At 45.9% G+C, this 18726-nt stretch overlaps 1 pseudogene; it reads right to left on the reverse strand.

Moving 5' to 3' along the window:
• Positions 1 to 13752: 13752 nt before the first annotated feature.
• LOC123082660 (uncharacterized) lies at positions 13753 to 14927 on the reverse strand (annotated as a pseudogene).
• Between the last annotated feature and the right edge of the window lie 3799 nt (positions 14928 to 18726).

Below are 18726 nucleotides of genomic sequence, written 5' to 3' on the forward strand. Positions count from 1 at the left end.
GGAGTTTTTCAAAGAAAGACCTCAGTAAAGCTACTTACACATTGAGCATCAAGATCTATAGAGATAGATCAAGACGCTTGATAAGATTTTTCAATGAGTACATACCTTGACAAGATTTTGAAGTAGTTAAAAATGGAATGGTCAAAGAAAGAGTTCTTGCCTGTGTTGCAACGGTATGAAATTGAGTAAGACTCAAATCCCGACCACGAAAGAAATAGAAAGAGAATGAAAGTCATTCCCTATGCATCAGTCATAGGTTATATAAAAGTATGCCATGCTATGGACTAGACCTATTGTATACTCTGCCCTGGTTTGGCAAGGGAGTACAATAGTGATCTAGGAGTAGATCACTGGACATTGGTCAAAATTATCCTTAGTGGAATAAGGATATGTTTCTCGATCATGGAGGTGACAAAAGGTTCATCGTAAAGGGTTACATCGATACAAGTTTTGGCACTGATCCAGATGACTCTAAGTCTTAATCTGGATACATATTGAAAGTGGGAGCAATTAGCTAGAGTAGCTCCGTGCTGAACATTGTAGACATAGAATATTTGCAAAATACATACGGCTCTGAATGTGACAGACCCATTGACTAAACTACTCTCACAAGAAAAACATGATCATACCTTAGTACTCTTTGGGCGTTAATCACATAGCAATGTGAACTAGATTATTGACTCTAGTAAACCCTTTGGGTGTTGATCACATGACGATGTGAACTATGAGTATTAATCACATACAGATGTGAATATTGGTGTTAAATCACATGGCGATGTGAACTATATTATTGACTCTAGTGCAAGTGGGAGACTAAAGGAAATATGCCCTAGAGGCAATAATAAAGTTATTATTTATTTCCTTATATCATGATAAATGTTTATTATTCATGCTAGAATTGTATTAACCGGAAACATAATACATGTGTGAATACATAGACAAACAGAGTGTCACTAGTATGCCTCTACTTGACTAGCTCGTGAATCAAAGATGGTTAAGTTTCCTAACCATAGACATGAGTTGTCATTTGATTAACGGGGTCACATCATTAGGAGAATGATGTGATTGACTTGACGCATTCCGTTAGCTTATCACTTGATCGTTTAGTATGTTGCTATTGCTTTCTTCATGACTTATACATGTTCCTATGACTATGAGATTATGTTACTCCCGCTTACCGGAGGAACACTTTGTGTGCTACCAAACGTCACAACGTAACTGGGTGATTATAAAGGTGCTCTACAGGTGTCTCCAAAGGTACTTGTTGAGTTGACGTATTTCGAGATTAGGATTTGTCACTCCGATTGTCGGAGAGGTATCTATGGGCCCTCTCGGTAATGCACATCACTATAAGCCTTGCAAGCAATGTAGCTAATGAGTTAGTTACGGGATGATGCATTACGTAACGAGTAAAGAGACTTGCCAGTAACGAGATTGAACAAGGTATTGAGATACCGACAATCGAATCTCGGGCAAGTAACATACCGATGAAAAAGGGAACAACGTATGTTGTTATGAGGTTTGACCGATAAAGATCTTCGTAGTATATATAAGAGCCAATATGGGCATCCAGGTTCCGCTATTGGTTGTTGACCAAAGAGATGTCTCGGTCATGTCTACATAGTTCTCGAACCCGTAGGGTCCGCACGCTTAACGTTCGTTGACAATATAGTATTATATGAGTTATGTATGTTGGTAACCGAATGTTGTTCGGAGTCCCGAATGAGATCACAGACATGATGAGGAACTCCGGAATGGTCTGGAGATAAAGTTTGATATATGGGATAATAGTGTTTAATCTCCGGAAGGGTTCCGGAATTCACCGAAAGGGGTTCCGGATGTTTCCCGAAATGTTTGGGTACGAGAACACGTTATTTGGGCCAAAGGGGAAAGCCCACAAGGTTTTTGAAAAGCGCAAAGGAAGTTTTGCGGAGTCCAGGGTCAGACGCCAGGGTCCCCGGATCTGGGTCTAGACGCCGGGAACCCTTGCGTCTGGCCCTGGAGTCTGAGAAGGACTCTTGCCTTTGGGGTGAAACCGACTTTGTGGAGGCTTTAACTCCAAGTTTCGACCCCAAGGCTCAACATATAAATAGAGGGGCAGGGCTAGCACCAAAGACACATCAAGAAACACCAAGCCATCTGTCGGCAACCCCGTCCCTTCTAGTTTATCCTCCATCATAGTTTCCGTAGTGCTTAGGCGAAGCCCTACGGAGATTGTTCTTCACCAACACCGTCACCACGCCGTCGTGCTGCCGGAACTCATCTACTACTTCACTCATCTTGCTGGATCGAGAAGGCGAGGACGTCATCGAGCTGAACGTGTGCAGAACTTGGAGGTGCCGTCCGTTCAGTACTTGGATCGGTCGGATCGTTAAGATGTACGACTACATCAACCGTGTTGATAAACGCTTTCGCTTAGAGATCTTCAAGGGTATGAAGATACACTCCCCCTCTCGTTGCTATGCATCACCATGATCTTGTTGGAAATATGCCCTAGAGGCAATAATAAATTAGTTATTATTATTATATTTCCTTGTTCATGATAATCATTTATTATCCATGCTATAATTGTATTGATAGGAAACTCAGATACATGTGTGGGTACATAGACAACACCAAGTCCCTAGTAAGCCTCTAATGACTAGCTCGTTGATCAATAGATGATTAAGGTTTCCTGACCATGGACATTGGATGTCGTTGATAACGTGATCACATCATTAGGAGAATGATGTGATGGACAAGACCCAATCCTAAGCCTAGCACAAAGATCGTGTGGTTCATATGCTAAAGCTTTTCTAATGTCAAGTATCATTTCCTTAGACCATGAGATTGTGCAACTCCCGGATACCGTAGGAATGCTTTGGGTGTACCAAACGTCACAACGTAACTGGGTGGCTATAAAGGTGCACTACAGGTATCTCTGAAAGTGTCTGTTGGGTTGGCACGAATCAAGACTGGGATTTGTCACTCCGGTTGACGGAAAGGTATCTCTGGGCCCACTCGGTAGGACATCATCATAATGTGCACAATGTGACCAAGGGGTTGATCACGGGATGATGTGTTACATAACGATTAAAGAGACTTGCCGGTAACGAGATTGAACAAGGTATCGGCATACCGATGATCGAATCTCGGGCAAGTACAATACCGCTAGACAAAGGGAATTGTATACGGGATTGCTTGAATCCTTGACATCGTGGTTCATCCGATGAGATCATCGTGGAACATGTGGGAGCCAACATGGGTATCCAGATCCCGCTGTTGGTTATTGGCCAGAGAGCTGTCTCGGTCATGTCTGCATGATTCCCGAACTCGTAGGGTCTACAGACTTAAGGTTCGATGACGCTAGAGTTGTTATGGGAATTGGTATGTAGTTAGCGAATGTTGTTCGGAGTCCCGGATGAGATCCTGGACGTCACGAGGAGTTCCGAAATGGTCCGGAGGTAAAGATTTATATATGGGAAGTCCTATTTTGGCCACCGGAAAATGTTCAAGATTTTTCGGTATTGTACCGGGAAGGTTCTAGAAGGTTCCGGAGTGGGGCCCACCAGTATGGGGGGACCCACATGAACATGGGTAGTGGGGGCAAGACCCCACACCCTTGGTCAAGGCTCACCAAGATCCCCCCTTAGAAGGAATAAGATCATATCCCGAAGGGATAAGATCAAGATCCCTAAAAAGGGGGGGGGGGGTAACAATCGGTGGGGAAGGAAATGATGGGATTTCTTTCCTCCCACCTTTGCCAATGCCCCAATGCACTTGGAGGGCAAGAAACCAGCCCCTTCCACCCCTAGATATAGTGGGGAGGCGCATGGGAGCTTCACCCTTGCCCCTGGCGCAGCCCTCTCCCTCCCCAACACCTCCTCCTCCTCTGTAGTGCTTGGCGAAGCCCTGCCGGAGAACTGCAAGCTCCACCACCACACCGTCGTGCTGCTAGAGCTCTCCCTAAACTTATCCTCTCCTCTTGCTGGATCAAGAAGGAGGAGATGTCCCTGGGCTGTACGTGTGTTGAACGCGGAGGTGCCGTCCGTTCGGCACTAGGGTCTCCGGTGATTTGGATCACGATGAGTACGACTCCTTCAACCCCGTTATCTTGAACGCTTCCGCTTAGCGATCTACAAGGGTATGTAGATGCACTCCCCTCTGTCTCGTTGCTAGTTTCTCCATAGATAGATCTTGGTGACTCGTAGGAAAATTTTGAATTTCTGCTACGTTCCCCAACAGTGGCATCATGAGCTAGGTCTATTGCGTAGATTCTTTGCACGAGTAGAACACAAAGTAGTTGTGGGCGTTGATTTTGTTCAATATGCTTACCGTTACTAGTCCAATCTTGTTTCGATGATATTGTGGGTGAAGCGGCCCGGACCGACCTTACACGTACACTTACGTGAGACAGGTTCCACCGACTGACATGCACTTGGTGCAGAAGGTGGCTAGCGGGTGCCAGTCTCTCCCACTTTAGTCGGAACGGATTCGATGAAAAGGGTCCTTATCAAGGGTAAATAGCAATTGGCATATCACGTTGTGGTTTTGTGTAGGTAAGAAACGTTCTTGCTAGAAACCCATAGCAGCCACGTAAAACATGCAACAACAATTAGAGGACGTCTAACTTGTTTTTGCAGGGTATGCTATGTGATGTGATATGGCCAAGAAGAATGTGATGAATGATATGTGATGTATGAGATTGATCATGTTCTTGTAATAGGAATCACGACTTGCATGTCGATGAGTATGACAACCGGCAGGAGCCATAGGAGTTGTCTTAATTTATTGTATAACCTGCGTGTCATTGAACAATGCCATGTAATTACTTTACTTTATTGCTAACTGGTAGCCATAGTAGTAGAAGTAATAGTTGGCGAGACAACTTCATGGAGACACGATGATGGAGATCATGATGATGGAGATCATGGTGTCATGCCGGTGACGATGATGATCATGGAGCCCCGAAGATGGAGATCAAAAGGAGCAAAATGATATTGGCCATATCATGTCACTTTTTGATTGCATGTGATGTTTATCATGTTTATACATCTTATTTGCTTAGAACGACGGTAGTAAATAAGATGATCCCCTCATTAAAATTTCAAGAAAGTGTTCCCCCTAACTGTGCACCGTTGTGAAAGTTCGTCGTTTCGAAGCACCACGTGATGATCGGGTGTGATAGATTCTTACGTTCACATACAACGGGTGTAAGCCAGATTTACACACGCGAAACACTTAGGTTAACTTGACGAGCCTAGCATGTACAGACATGGCCTCGGAACACAAGAGACCGAAAGGTCGAGCATGAGTCGTATAGTAGATACGATCAACATGAAGATGTTCACCGATGATGACTAGTCCGTCTCACGTGATGATCGGACACGGCCTAGTTGACTCGGATCATGTAATCACTTAGATGACTAGAGGGATGTCTATCTGAGTGGGAGTTCATAAGATGAACTTAATTATCCTGAACATAGTCAAAAACCCTTTGCAAATTATGTCATAGCTCGCGCTTTAGTTCTACTGCTTTAGATATGTTCCTAGAGAAAATATAGTTGAAAGTTGACAGTAGCAATTATGCGGACAGTAGAAGGCTTATGTCCTTAATGCACCGCTCGGTGTGCTGGACCTCGAACGTGTCTGTGGATGTTGCGAACATCTGACATACACGTTTTGATGACTACATGATAGTTCGGTAATGTTAAATGGTTTAGAATTGAGGCACCGAAGACATTTTTGAAATGTCGCAGAACATATGAGATGTTTCGAGGGCTGAAATTGGGATTTCAGGCTCGTGCCCACGTCAAGAGGTATAAGACCTCTGACGATTTTCTTAGCCTGCATAATAAGGGAGAAAAGCTCAATCTTGAGCTTGTGCTCAGATTGTCTGAGTACAACAATCACTTGAATCGAGTGGGAGTTGATCTTCCAGATGAGATAGTGATGTTTCTCCAAAGACATTGCCACCAAGCTACTAGAGCTTCGTGATGAACTATAACATAACAGGGATAGATATAATGATCCTTGATCTATTCACAATGTTCGACACCGCGAATTAGAAATCAAGAAGGAGCATCAATTGTTGATGGTTAGTGAAACCACTAGTTTTAAGAAGGGCAAGGGCAAGAAGGGGTACTTCATGAAACGACAAATCAGTTGCTGCTCCAGTGAAGAAACCCAAGGTTGAACCCAAACCAGAGACTAAGTGCTTCTGTAATAAGGGGAACAGCCACTGGAGCAGAATTACCCTAGATACTTGGTAGATGAGAAGGCTGGCGAGGTCGATAGAAGTATATTGGATATACATTATGTTAACTGTACTTTACTAGTACTCCTAGTAGCACCAGGGTATTAGATACTGGTTCGGTTGCTAAGTGTTAGTAACTCGAAATAAAAGAGCTACGGAATAAACGAAGACTAGCTAAAGGTGAGATGACGATGTGTGTTGGAAGTGTTTCCAAGGTTGATGTGATCAAGCATCGCCTGCGCCGTCTACCATCAAGATTGGTGTTAAACCTAAATAATTGTTATTTGGTGTTTGCGTTGAGCATAGACATGATTGGATTATGTCTATCGCAATACGATTATTCATGTAAGGAGAATAATGGTTACTCTATTTATTTGAATAATACCTTCAATGGTCTTGCACCTAAAAGAATGGTTCATTGAATCTCGATCGTAGTGATACACATTTTCATGCCAAAAGATATAAGATAGTAATGATAGTACCACTTACTTGTGGCACTGCCATGTAAGTCATATTGGTATAAAACTGCATGAAGAAGCTCCATGTTGATGGATCTTTGGACTCACTCGTTTTTGAAAAGTTTGAGACATGCGAGCCATGTCTATTGGTGTATACGCATGAAGAAACTCCATGCAGATGGATCGTTTGGACTCACTTGATTTTGAATCGCTTGAGAAATGCAAATCATACCACATGGGCAAGATGACTGAAAAGCCTCGTTTTCAGTAAAATGGAACAAGATAGCAACTTGTTGGAAGTAACACATTTTGATGTGTGCAGTCCAATGAGTGCTGAGGCATGCAGTGAATATCGTTATGTTCTTACTTCACAGATGATTTAAGTAGATACTGAGTATATTTACTTGATGAAACACAAGTCTGAATTATTGAATGGTTCAAGTAATTTCAGAGTGAAGTTGAAGATCATCGTGACAAGAGGATAAAATGTCTATGATATGATCATAGAGATGAGTATCTGAGTTACGAGCTTTGGCACGCAATTAAGACATTGTGGAAATTGTTTCACAATTAATACCGCCTGGAACACCATAATGTGATGGTGTGTCCGAACATCATATTTGCACCCTATTGTATATAGTGCGTACCATGATGTATCTTATCGAATTACCACTATCGTTCATGGGTTAGGCATTAGAGACAACCGCACTCACTTTAATAGGGCACCACGTAATTCCGTTGAGACGACACCGTTTGAACTATGGTTTGGAGAAACCTAAGTTGTCGTTTCTTAAAAGTTTGGGGCTGCGACGCTTATGTGAAAAAGTTTCAGGTTGATGAGCTCGAACCCAAAGTGGATAAAAATGCATCTTCATAGGACACCCAAAATAGTTGGGTATACCTCCTATCTCAGATCCGGAAGCAAAAGTAATTGTTTCTAGAAACGGGTCCTTTCTCGAGGAAAAGTTTCTCTCGAAAGAATTGAGTGGGAGGATGGTGGAGACTTGATGAGTTATTGAACCATCACTTCAACCAGTGAGTAGCAGGGCACAAGAAGTTGTTCATATGGCACGTACACCAATTGAAGTGGAAGCTGATGATAGTGATCATGATGCTTTGGATCAAGTCACTACCGGACCTCGTAGGTCGACAAGGACGCGTACTACTTCAGAGTGGTACGCAATCCTGTCTTAGAGGTCATGTTGCTAGACAACAATGAATCTACGAGCTATGGAGAAGCGATGGTGGGCCCGGATTCCGACGAATGGCTCGAGGCCATAAAATCTGAGAGAGGATCCATGACTTTGGAAGAAATACTTGATGGTCGTAAGGCCGTTGGTTACAGATGGATTTTAAAAGGAAGACAGACAATGATGGTAAGTATCGCCATTAAGAAAGCTCGACTTGTCGTTAAGATGTTTTCCGACAAGTTCAAGGAGTTGACTATGATGAGACTTTCTCACTCGTAGCGATGCTAAGAGTCTGTTGGAATTATGTTAGCAATTACTGCATTATTTATGAAATCTTGCAGATAAGATGTCAAAACATTGTGTCATCGATAATATCCTTGAGGAAAGGTTGTATGTGATACAACCAGAAGGTTTTGTCAATCCTGAAGAACGCTAACAAATATGCAAAGCTCCAGCAATCCTTCTAAGGACTGGAGTAAGCATCTCGGAGTTGGAATGTACGGTTTGATGAGATGATCAAAGATTTTGGGTTTATACAAAGTTTATGAGAAACTTGTATTTCCAAAGAAGTGAGTGGGAGCACTATAGAATTTCTGATGAGTATATGTTGTTGACATATTGTTGATCAGAAATGATGTAGAATTTCTGGAAAGCATATAGGGTTATTTGAAAAGTGTTTTTCAATAGAAAACGTGTAATAAATTGCTTGAACATTGAGCATCAAGATATATGAGGATAGATCAAAAATCGCTAAATGGTACTTTCAAATGAGCACATACCTTGACATGATCTTGAAGGTGTTCAAGATGGATCAGTCAAAGAAGGAGTTCTTGCCTGAGTTGTAAGGTATGAAGTTAAGAGTTAAAGCTCGACCACGGCAGAAGAGAGAGAAAGGACGAAGGTCATCCCCTATGCTTCAGACGTAGGCTATATAGTATGCTATGCTGTGTACCACACCAGAAGTGTGCCTTGCCATGAGTCAGTCAAGGGGTACAAGAATGATTCAGGAATGGATCATTGGACAGCAATCAAAATTGTACTTGGAGTAAATAAAGGACATGTTTCTCGATTATGGAGGTGATAAAGAGTTCAGCGTAAAGGGTTACGTCGATGTAAGCTTTAACACATGTCCGAATGACTCTGAGTAGCAAACCGGATACGTATAGTGGAGCAACCATTTGGAATATCTCCAAGTGGAGCGTGGAAGCAGCATTTACAATATGACATAGAGAATTGTGAAATACATACGGATCTGAATGTTGTAGACCCATTGACTAAAACCTCTCTCACAAGCAAAACATGATCAAACCCCAGAACTCATTGAGTCTTAATCACATGGTGATGTGAACTAGTTTAGTAACACTAGTAAACTCTTTGGATGTTGGTCACATGGCGATGTGACCTGTCAATGTTAATCACATGGCGATGTGAACTAGATTATTGACTCTAGTGCAAGTGGGAGACTGTTGGAAATATGCCCTAGAGGCAATAATAAATTAGTTATTATTATTATATTTCCTTGTTCATGATAATCGTTTATTATCCATGCTATAATTGTATTGATAGGAACTCAGATACATGTGTGGGTACATAGACAACACCATGTCCCTAGGAAGCCTCTAAATGACTAGCTCGTTGATCAATAGATGGTTACGGTTTCCTGACCATGGACATTGGATGTCGTTGATAACGGGATCACATCATTAGGAGAATGATGTGATGGACAAGACCCAATCCTAAGCCTAGCACAAAGATCGTGTAGTTCGTATGCTAAAGCTTTTCTAATGTCAAGTATCATTTCCTTAGACCATGAGATTGTGCAACTCCCGGATACCGTAGGAATGCTTTGGGTGTACCAAACGTCACAATGTAACTGGGTGGCTATAAAGGTGCACTACAGGTATCTCCGAAAGTGTCTGTTGGGTTGGCACGAATCAAGACTGGGATTTGCACTCCGGTTGACGGAAAGGTATCTCTGGGCCCACTCGATAGGACATCATCATAATGTGCGCAATGTGACCAAGGGGTTGATCACGGGATGATGTGTTACGGAACGAGTAAATAGACTTGCCGGTAACGAGATTGAACAAGGTATCGGCATACCGACAATCGAATCTCGGGCAAGTACAATACCGCTAGACAAAGGGAATTGTATACGGGATTGCTTGAATCCTTGACATCATGGTTCATCCGATGAGATCATCGTGGAACATGTGGGAGCCAACATGGGTATCCAGATCCCGCTGTTGGTTATTGGCCAGAGAGCTGTCTCGGTCATATCTGCATGATTCTCAAACCCGTAGGGTCTACACACTTAAGGTTCGATGACGCTAGAGTTGTTATGGGAATTGGTATGCAGTTACCGAATGTTGTTTGGAGTCCCGGATGAGATCCCGGATGTCACGAGGAGTTCCGGAATGGTCCGGAGGTAAAGATTTATATATGGGAAGTCCTATTTTGGCCACCGGAAAATGTTCGGGATTTTTCTGTATTGTACCGGGAAGGTTCTAGAAGGTTCTGAAGTGGGGCCCACCAGCATGGGGGACCCACATGAACGTGGGTAGTGGGGGCAAGGCCCGACACCCTTGGTCAAGGCGCACCAAGATCCTCCCTTAGAAGGAATAAGATCATATCCCGAAGGGATAAGATCAAGATCCCTAAAAAGGGGGGATAACAATCGGTGGGGAAGGAAATAATGGGATTTCTTTCCTCCCACCTTTACCAACGCTCCAATGGACTTAGAGGGCAAGAAACCAGCCCCCTCCACCCCTATATATAGTGGGGAGGCGCATGGGAGCTTCACCCTTGCCCCTGACGCAGCCCTCTCCCTCCCCAACACCTCCTCCTCCGTAGTAGTGCTTGGCGAAGCCCTGCCGGAGAACTGCAAGCTCCACCACCACGCCGTCGTGCTTCCGGAGCTCTCCCTCAACTTCTCCTCTCCCCTTGCTGGATCAAGAAGGAGGAGACGTCCCCGGGCTGTACATGTGTTGAACGCGGAGGTGCCGTCCGTTCGGCACTAGGATCTCCGGTGATTTGGATCACGATGAGTACGACTCCTTCAACCCCGTTCTCTTGAATGCTTCCGCTTAGCGATCTACAAGGGTATGTAGATGCACTCCCCTCTCTCTCGTTGCTAGTTTCTCCATAGATAGATCTTGATGACTCGTAGGAAAATTTTGAATTTCTGCTACGTTCCCCAACAGATCTTGCGTGTGCGTAGATACGTTCCCCAACAGGTGAACCGCCTCAACTTGTCGGTGGGGTCGCATGACACCTCGTGAATGCTGCACCAGCACTCATACAGGTCCCACGATGTCTCCTCCAAGCAATGGTCGAGGTCTTCACCAACGAACAGCATGCTGGCCGCCGGCACAGCTGTGGCCAGGACTAGTGTGGCCACTGCTATCGCCATGTGCAGCAGCGGCCCTTGGATCGGGGCAGGATTGAGAGACGTGGGAAGAGAGATGGCGTTGGGGCTGTGGGAAGAGATCGGGGCGCACAATATGCACAAAGAGTCGGAGCCATGGATTTATAGGGAGGGTGATGCTGTGGCTGTGAACTAGAGCACACGCATGTAAGGAGTGTTGTAGCAGAAGACAAAATGCGGTCCCTGTTAGAGGAAAAGGTGGCAGGCAGGCAATGTGTCCAAGTGGATGCCAGATCGACCGGCGATGGTGTCTTGTGTACACTGGCATTGATCAGTTGTACACATATTCCTCCCTCAAAACTTGAACGGAAAGATAAAATCATTTCGTCCAAAATGCATATGGCTCGTGTCAATGAAACACAAAGCAACCCCAAGAGCCGGCTCAATCGATCTTAACAAATTTTGGCAGCCAAAATGATTCCACCATAGTAACCGGCTGTGTCCGTCCATCCGGAATAGAGCAAGCATTTTCTATTCAAGTGTTGGTGCTATCTCTTCCCCAATTTGCGTATATGACAGATTCTAGTCAGCTGCCAAAGTTTCTTGAGCGTACGGGTCGATCGTGCAGTGTGCTCTTGTGCCTCGTATTTTTTACAGTATCAGAGGATTGACCACATGAAAGCATAGTGAGTTAGGTGCAAAAAAAAAGGTGGTGAAGATGGCCAGCGACATTTTGTGGATCTAGATCTGAGGACATGCATATGTAGAGAATTCCAAGTATCAGGAAACCTTGCAAGCATAACATTTCCTTCATCAATGCAATAGGGGGGGGGGGGTCACGATTGAAGACTTTATTGATTATTACTATAGTGTTGCTAATTTCGCAGCAACAAATACTCCCGTAATGCCGGGGCTTAATGATGCGTCTCAATGCCAAAGAAAACCCATGAATTCTTTTTGCACCTTCCAATCCTTCGAAGGGCTCCTGGGAGGCCAAAGGTACTCGGTCAAATTTCGTCGGTACAAGGTGTGTATTGTCAAACCTTAAATAATCAACTGCGGAACAAAAAAGATAAACTAATTTTTATGCAATGTTCGATTCCACCCTAAATGGTCAGTAGAGATTAAACTTTTGCTAAATGTTTTTTCTTTTCTTTTTTGATGATAAATATTAAGTTTATTAGTTTTGTAGTACATGGGTAGCTTAATGGTTTCCTGAAGTAACTTAAAGATAATTTGGCTAAATACATGATGTAGTTTTTATTTCAAGCAAGAGATTATTCATTATTCTTAATGAGAATACAAGGTAGATATAAGTTTTGTGGTTGTTGTAAGAAAAAAACAGTCCGATTAGCACTACACTTGGCTGCTTGATACGAGTTTTCGAATGGCACTAGCACGTGATGCTGCCACGACACCACCGGTCCACCACTCGGACCTTGCTGGCCTTCCTTGCTATGGTCTCCCTCGCCAGTTCAAGTTCTAGGGAGGACGGGTCGATATTCTCGGGAGACCGGAGAGGAAGGGTTCAGGTTGCAGGCTAGGGTTCGGAAAGATAAAGCTAAGATGATGGATGGAACATATATCTCACAAAGAAAGATGGGCGAGTCTAAGAAAGATGGGAAAGTTGAGGCCTTTGAAACATTGGGTGGCGATGCTTGACAATGTTATTAACTTCTATCGTGACATATCGTTTGATCTCCTCGCCTGATGGTTGTAGCTCCTGTCGAGACTGTCTTAAATTTTACTTTGAGGTAGTGACTGTTGCCTGTGGGCACGGTCTATGCTTTTGCTGGGGCAGCGCGTGTGCTGTTTTATTCCCCGCGTACTTGTAAACAGGATGAGGATCTTTGTGTGGTTTCGTTTGGCAATGCAAATGGAACCGGGGCTTTGAGCCCTTTTCCTCTAAAAAAAACTTCTATCGTGACCTATGATTTGTGCTGCTGCTCAAGATGTTTACACTGCTACATCGAACTTCCATTGTTGCCTTCATGGGCGTTTTAGCGGTCATATATTGTTAGTTTGCGTTCTTTTGCTAATGAATTGCTAGATGTTGGCTCTTTTGAACTTGTTAGGCTAGTGGTTAGGTACCATCAGATTTTTGCACCATAGTGCATGCGTGGACGCCGTCAATGCACGGTGGGTTTCTTGTTAGTGCTTTAAACCCATTTCTTCCCGTTCTCATTTCCGGGATACCTTTGTATGCTGGGCAGATGTATATCCTTTATGATGACTAATGGAAATGGCTGGGATTAGGCCTGCTCACACACACGAAAAAGGAATGCTTACACTTTTCGATGAACATAATGCTTTAGAGCTAGGTGTTCTTGCAGCAAAGTACATGCACCGATCTCATCAGACAAGATTTTGTTTTTGATTTGTCAAGTATTTATTTCACGCTTAGGAACAGAGGAATTGTATCACTAATCACTACGTAGTCTAATATGAATATATGATAAAAGAATATCAATTACTTAATCTGCTGCACATATGGATGGCTTGTTCATCAACAATGTGCAATCAACAAGACATACACGCACACTCGGATGCAAGTTCCGCACTTTCCGTCACACACACGCACACTCGGTCCCCACGTGCAACGACGACGTCGGCGGGGCAGGGCATGCCACTTCCATGTCGTCGCCGAACAGCTCCTCCCATGTGCATTGGAAGCTGCCGTCATCCTCCTCCACCGTCTCAACGCCTTGGTGGACGTCGCCATGTTTGCCGGCCAAGGACTCCTCCAATGTACAGTCGCTGCCATGCTCGGCCGCCTTAGTATTTCCCTGGAGCGTCAGTCCTAATTCTGGAAGCATGTTGGTGAAAAACCCGCCTGGATCCATGCTGCCGTCGTCCACAACTCCAGGGGGCAACGTCTCGTCTTGGTCGGACATGAACGAACGCTCGAACTCCCGAAGCGTCCCGCCGGCGGCATCTTGTTCTTGGATGGTCTGTTGTTGGCGGCGTGGGGTTTTGGGACGTGGAGCCTCTGGATGTTGGACCTCGGTGGCCGCCTTCCTCTTCCTCTTGGAACCGGGGGCGTTGATTACCGATGCGTAGGTATTCTCCTCTTGTGGGGTGAGACGTAGATCTTGCATAGCACCAGTCCGGCCGCACCGTCTTGTTCGTCGTCGTGGTCGAGGCCGTACTCCTTCATGCACCACCCAACCCTGGTTCTAGCTGCTCCAGGCCTCTTGATCCCAAAGGAAAGATGGTCGATGAGGCCGACCCGTTTACCTTGAGTGTCTAGCACGGGCTTGCTCTTCTCCGAGTGCCAGTTGTAACCCTCGTCGTCATCGACGACACGCTGTCGCCTTCCGCTGCGGCCACCTTTGGTCTCGTGACGACGGAGCGGCGAGAAGAAGTACCACACGCCTCCTTTCCCGTCGTCCTTGTCGGAGCCAGGCGCGTGGGCACGGTTCTCGATGAGGTCCCCGGGTGGCGCGGAGTAGACGTCGGCTTCGTGGATGAAGCTGCTGAAGCGGCCGCTGTCTGCTCCGGCGATCTTCTGACGGAGGAACTGGTTGATGAGCTCGTGATCCTGGGGACTGAAGGTGGAGCCGACGGGAAAGAGCTCGTCATGGCCGGCCATATTGAATCGCCTTCCCTTGATGAGAGCTAGCTAGGGGACGTACTTCTCGTCGCCTTGATCGGAAGGAACTAGCTAAGGAAGGTCCGTAGGTGTGCAACCCTAGCTAGGTAGGTATATATATATGGATGGATCGCGACACAGGGCTATGTACGTGCCTTCCTTGATCAATACACTACTAGAGTGCTTCGGACTCAGGAGCGTCTTCAGTTCGTATACGGATTGCTAGCGTACGCATCTAGTGTATATACGGTCCGTGAGGTGTATGTGATGGTTGTGGCGCTGCAACGTAAGCGTAGAACGACCGCGGGTTGAGGGAGCGAGCAAGCTGGGATTCAGCTCGTTTGGATCCATGCACTGCACGATCTCTCTGTCAAGCGGACGTAAACGATCGATCTAATTCAATGGATCTCTCTCTGTCAAACGCACTGCTTCGCCACGCAAACATCGATCTAATCATCCTTAATTAATAAAGTGCTTCCCGTCTTCAGTTCGTATGAATTGCTAGCGCAGTGCATATCGCTAAGGGATTTGGTTTGCAATTGCATGCAACGAGCAAACTCCAGTTGGCTTCTAGTAAAACTTTGACTTTTCCTATTTCTTTCTCTTTTTTTTTGCATTTCTCTCACTTTTCTCTTTTTAAGAGCATCTCCAACAGCCGCGCTTCGCGCCGCGCGCAAAAAACCTGTTTGCCGCGCGCGCTTCGGCTGGTTTAGCGCGGCCGCCAGTGCTGGCTCCAGCAGCCGCGCTATAATGCAGCGCGTGCGCGCCGCTCCAGCAGCGCGCAAAAATACAGCGCGCACGACTCGCCGGGCATGGCATTTTAGACACAAAATGAGTTTGAAACATTCATCAAAATGTAATGAACATGTGAAATTTGTCACAAACAAGTTGACGAAAATAAAAGTTCATGCCCACAAGTTCATCCAACCAAATTCAAAAAGCAAACTATAGTTCAAGACATAAATGAAAGACACATCAAACATCTTCCTCGTCTTCGTCCTCATCTTCCGAAGACGATTCTTCCGCCTCCGAAGATGAATCTTCCTCCCTAACCTCATCACGCATCGCATCACGTGAAGCTCCGACGGTGTTGGCAAGATCTTCAACGGCATCTTCATGGGAATGTGTGTGAGGAGGCACATCGAAAGACATTCCACCCATGACCGGAGATGCACCCATGCCTCCCATAAGAGAAGCGAAACTCATGCCTCCCATGGCGGCCATAGCGTCAGAGGGTGCTCCAAAGTCACCCATGCCTCCCATGGCGGCCGGAGGTGCGCCCATGCCTCCCATGGCTCCCAAGCCACCCATGCCTCCCATGCCGCCGAGGCCACCGCCACCCATGCCGCCGAGGCCACCGCCACCCATGCCGCCAAGGCCACCGCCACCCATTGTGCGGATCGTGGCTCTTTTTTGGATCAAGACTTCTTCACGGGCAAGGTTGACATATTCCTTTTGCGCATCATTGAACAAAGATGTGTCCAAGAAGAACAAGTGCTTCTCCCATTCCAACAACCTAGATCGCTCCTCCATTCCCACCTTCCTCTCCTCCAATGCCACTTTCCTCTCCTCGGCGGCCACCCTCCTCTCCTCGGCCGCCAACCTCCTCTCCTCGGCCGCGGTATCTTGGTTCCTTGCCATTTTCCTCACCTCGTTGGCTTCTTTTCTTGCCTTCACAATAGCTTCCATAGCATTTTTGAGCTCATCATCTCCTTTCCTCTTCTTCTTTTCGGTTTTGTCTTTCTTGCACCCATCCGGTCATTTTGGCTTCGAGTATGAAACCGAGTTGGGTGTGGGGCTTCTCTTGCCGTCATCACTTGATGCACCATCCTCCTCCTCATCATCATCCAACTCAATTGTCCGCTTGCGTTTGTTGCTCAAATGCAAATCATCCAAACCATCACACTTCTTCCATTTCTCATCATCCTTTAACACTTCATAGCAATGAGGCAAGGTAAAGACCCTTCCTTCCTTGATCTTCCCCTTCTTGGTTGTCCTCGTCTCTTCTTTGAACAAGTTTTGTGCAATGTTGAACTACAAGAAAAACAAAACAAGTTAGCACTTCGGACACCAAAAACAAGTATGAGATGAACATATATGAGATGCCACTTACTCTATCATCCTCATTTGTGCCACTTGGGTTAATCTTGTCAACTACCTTTTATGCGGCCGCCCACTTTTGACAATCCGAGTTGATTGTGGACCATCGGGACCGAAGTGATCTCTTGGAGTGGTCAATTCCACTCACATTGTGATCATCAAAGTATTCTTTCATTCGCCCCCAATACGCATCTCTACTTTGATCACCTTCAATGGATGGATCCCTCGACACTTGCAAATAAGTATTGCATAGTAACTTGTCATCGTTGGTGCTGTAATTGCCCGCTCTTCCTTTCGGCGCGTCGACAATGCCCTCATCCTCTTCGTCCACCTCAAACTCATGGTCTTCCAAATGGATGTCATTGGTTTGAGACCAATGCGAACTGTTGGACCCAACACCCATAGTTGACATGTACGCATCATCGTTGAGACTACAAAGTTTTTTGAACAATGCAAATAAGCTATCTATATGTGATGATGCATTGAAAAAATAACAAGAAAATAAAAGTTGGAATTTTTTTCACCTTGGGGGCATTTTGTCGAACACGTGGTGTGCATCGGCGGCCAGCTCAACGAGTGAGCTCTCCGACGCTTCGGTAGCCGCGGCGGCCGTCGAACGCCCTGCAAGCTTCTTTCCCCTCGCCTTCGTGCTGCCGGAGCCGTCCGCCGCCTTGTTCTTCTTCGCCGAAGTTTTGCCCTTCTTCGGCCGCGCCGCATTGGGGAGCTTCGACGGTGCGGCGGCGGCACGGGACGGTGCCGGCGCGACGCCACCCGTCGCTGTGGTCATCCGCGGCGGCAAGAAGAGGCTGCGCGCGAGGCCGACGCTCGGCGGAGCTTCGGCGGTGGCGACGCCAACGCTCCCGCGCTAGGGTTTCTGGCGTCGGCAGGGGGGGTCGCGGCTGTACAGCGGGGTGCCGGTGTGCGTGTCCATGGGTGGCAGGGCGCCGGCGCCGGCGCGCGCAGGGCGTAGGAGGAGGAAAGGAGAGAGTGTGGCGTGAGCGCTCGAGTGTGCCGCGCGCGGAAGCGGACGCCCGAAATACACCGCGCGGGATAGTGCTTCCGATCGCGCGCCCAACTCGTTATAGCGCGCGCGCCGTTTTTGCGCGCCCGCTGGAGCGACCCGCCGCATTGCGCGCGCGCTAAAACGGCCTAATTTGTGGCGCGGCGCTAGTTTAGCGCGGCTGTTGGAGATGCTCTAACTATCACATCTTTTTCCGGCACCTATGCATGCATGGTACTACTCACTCGGAAAAAAACACATGTTGTCTAGTGTTTTTTCGTAAGCTGAGATTTCTTTCTCGGGTACTCTGTTTAACCTAGTGTAAGCCGAGTACCTTCCAAAATACTGCAGACGGCAACTGTGAGCCGAGTATCCTCTGAAACCACAAGGCAACTGCGCTCCTAACCTACCTGCGCTACTACTTCTTGATAACCAGCGTTACTGCTAGCGTTACGCATAATTTTTCTTCTGTTACGTATTTGTGATGTATTTGTATAGATTTTATACAGTAGTCTAATCATATTATAAACAAACAATATTTTCATCATATTATACACGTAATAGTCTCATCATATCATCACCTCGTCGATCACAGATGATGTATCTCATCATTATCTCAATATAACGATACAAGTTATGCAACATGTCTTGAATACAAGCAACTGCATGGTTATCACATACACATGTTTCATCATCTATATCTAAACTATGATACATAAGAGAAGAGCGATCATTATGAGCAAGAGTGTGATACTGTAGTACTTGAGGCACCGGTACCGATCCC

This window comes from Triticum aestivum, chromosome 4A, assembly GCF_018294505.1.
Source record: "Triticum aestivum cultivar Chinese Spring chromosome 4A, IWGSC CS RefSeq v2.1, whole genome shotgun sequence".
In the NCBI taxonomy this organism is placed as follows: Eukaryota; Viridiplantae; Streptophyta; class Magnoliopsida; order Poales; family Poaceae; genus Triticum; species Triticum aestivum.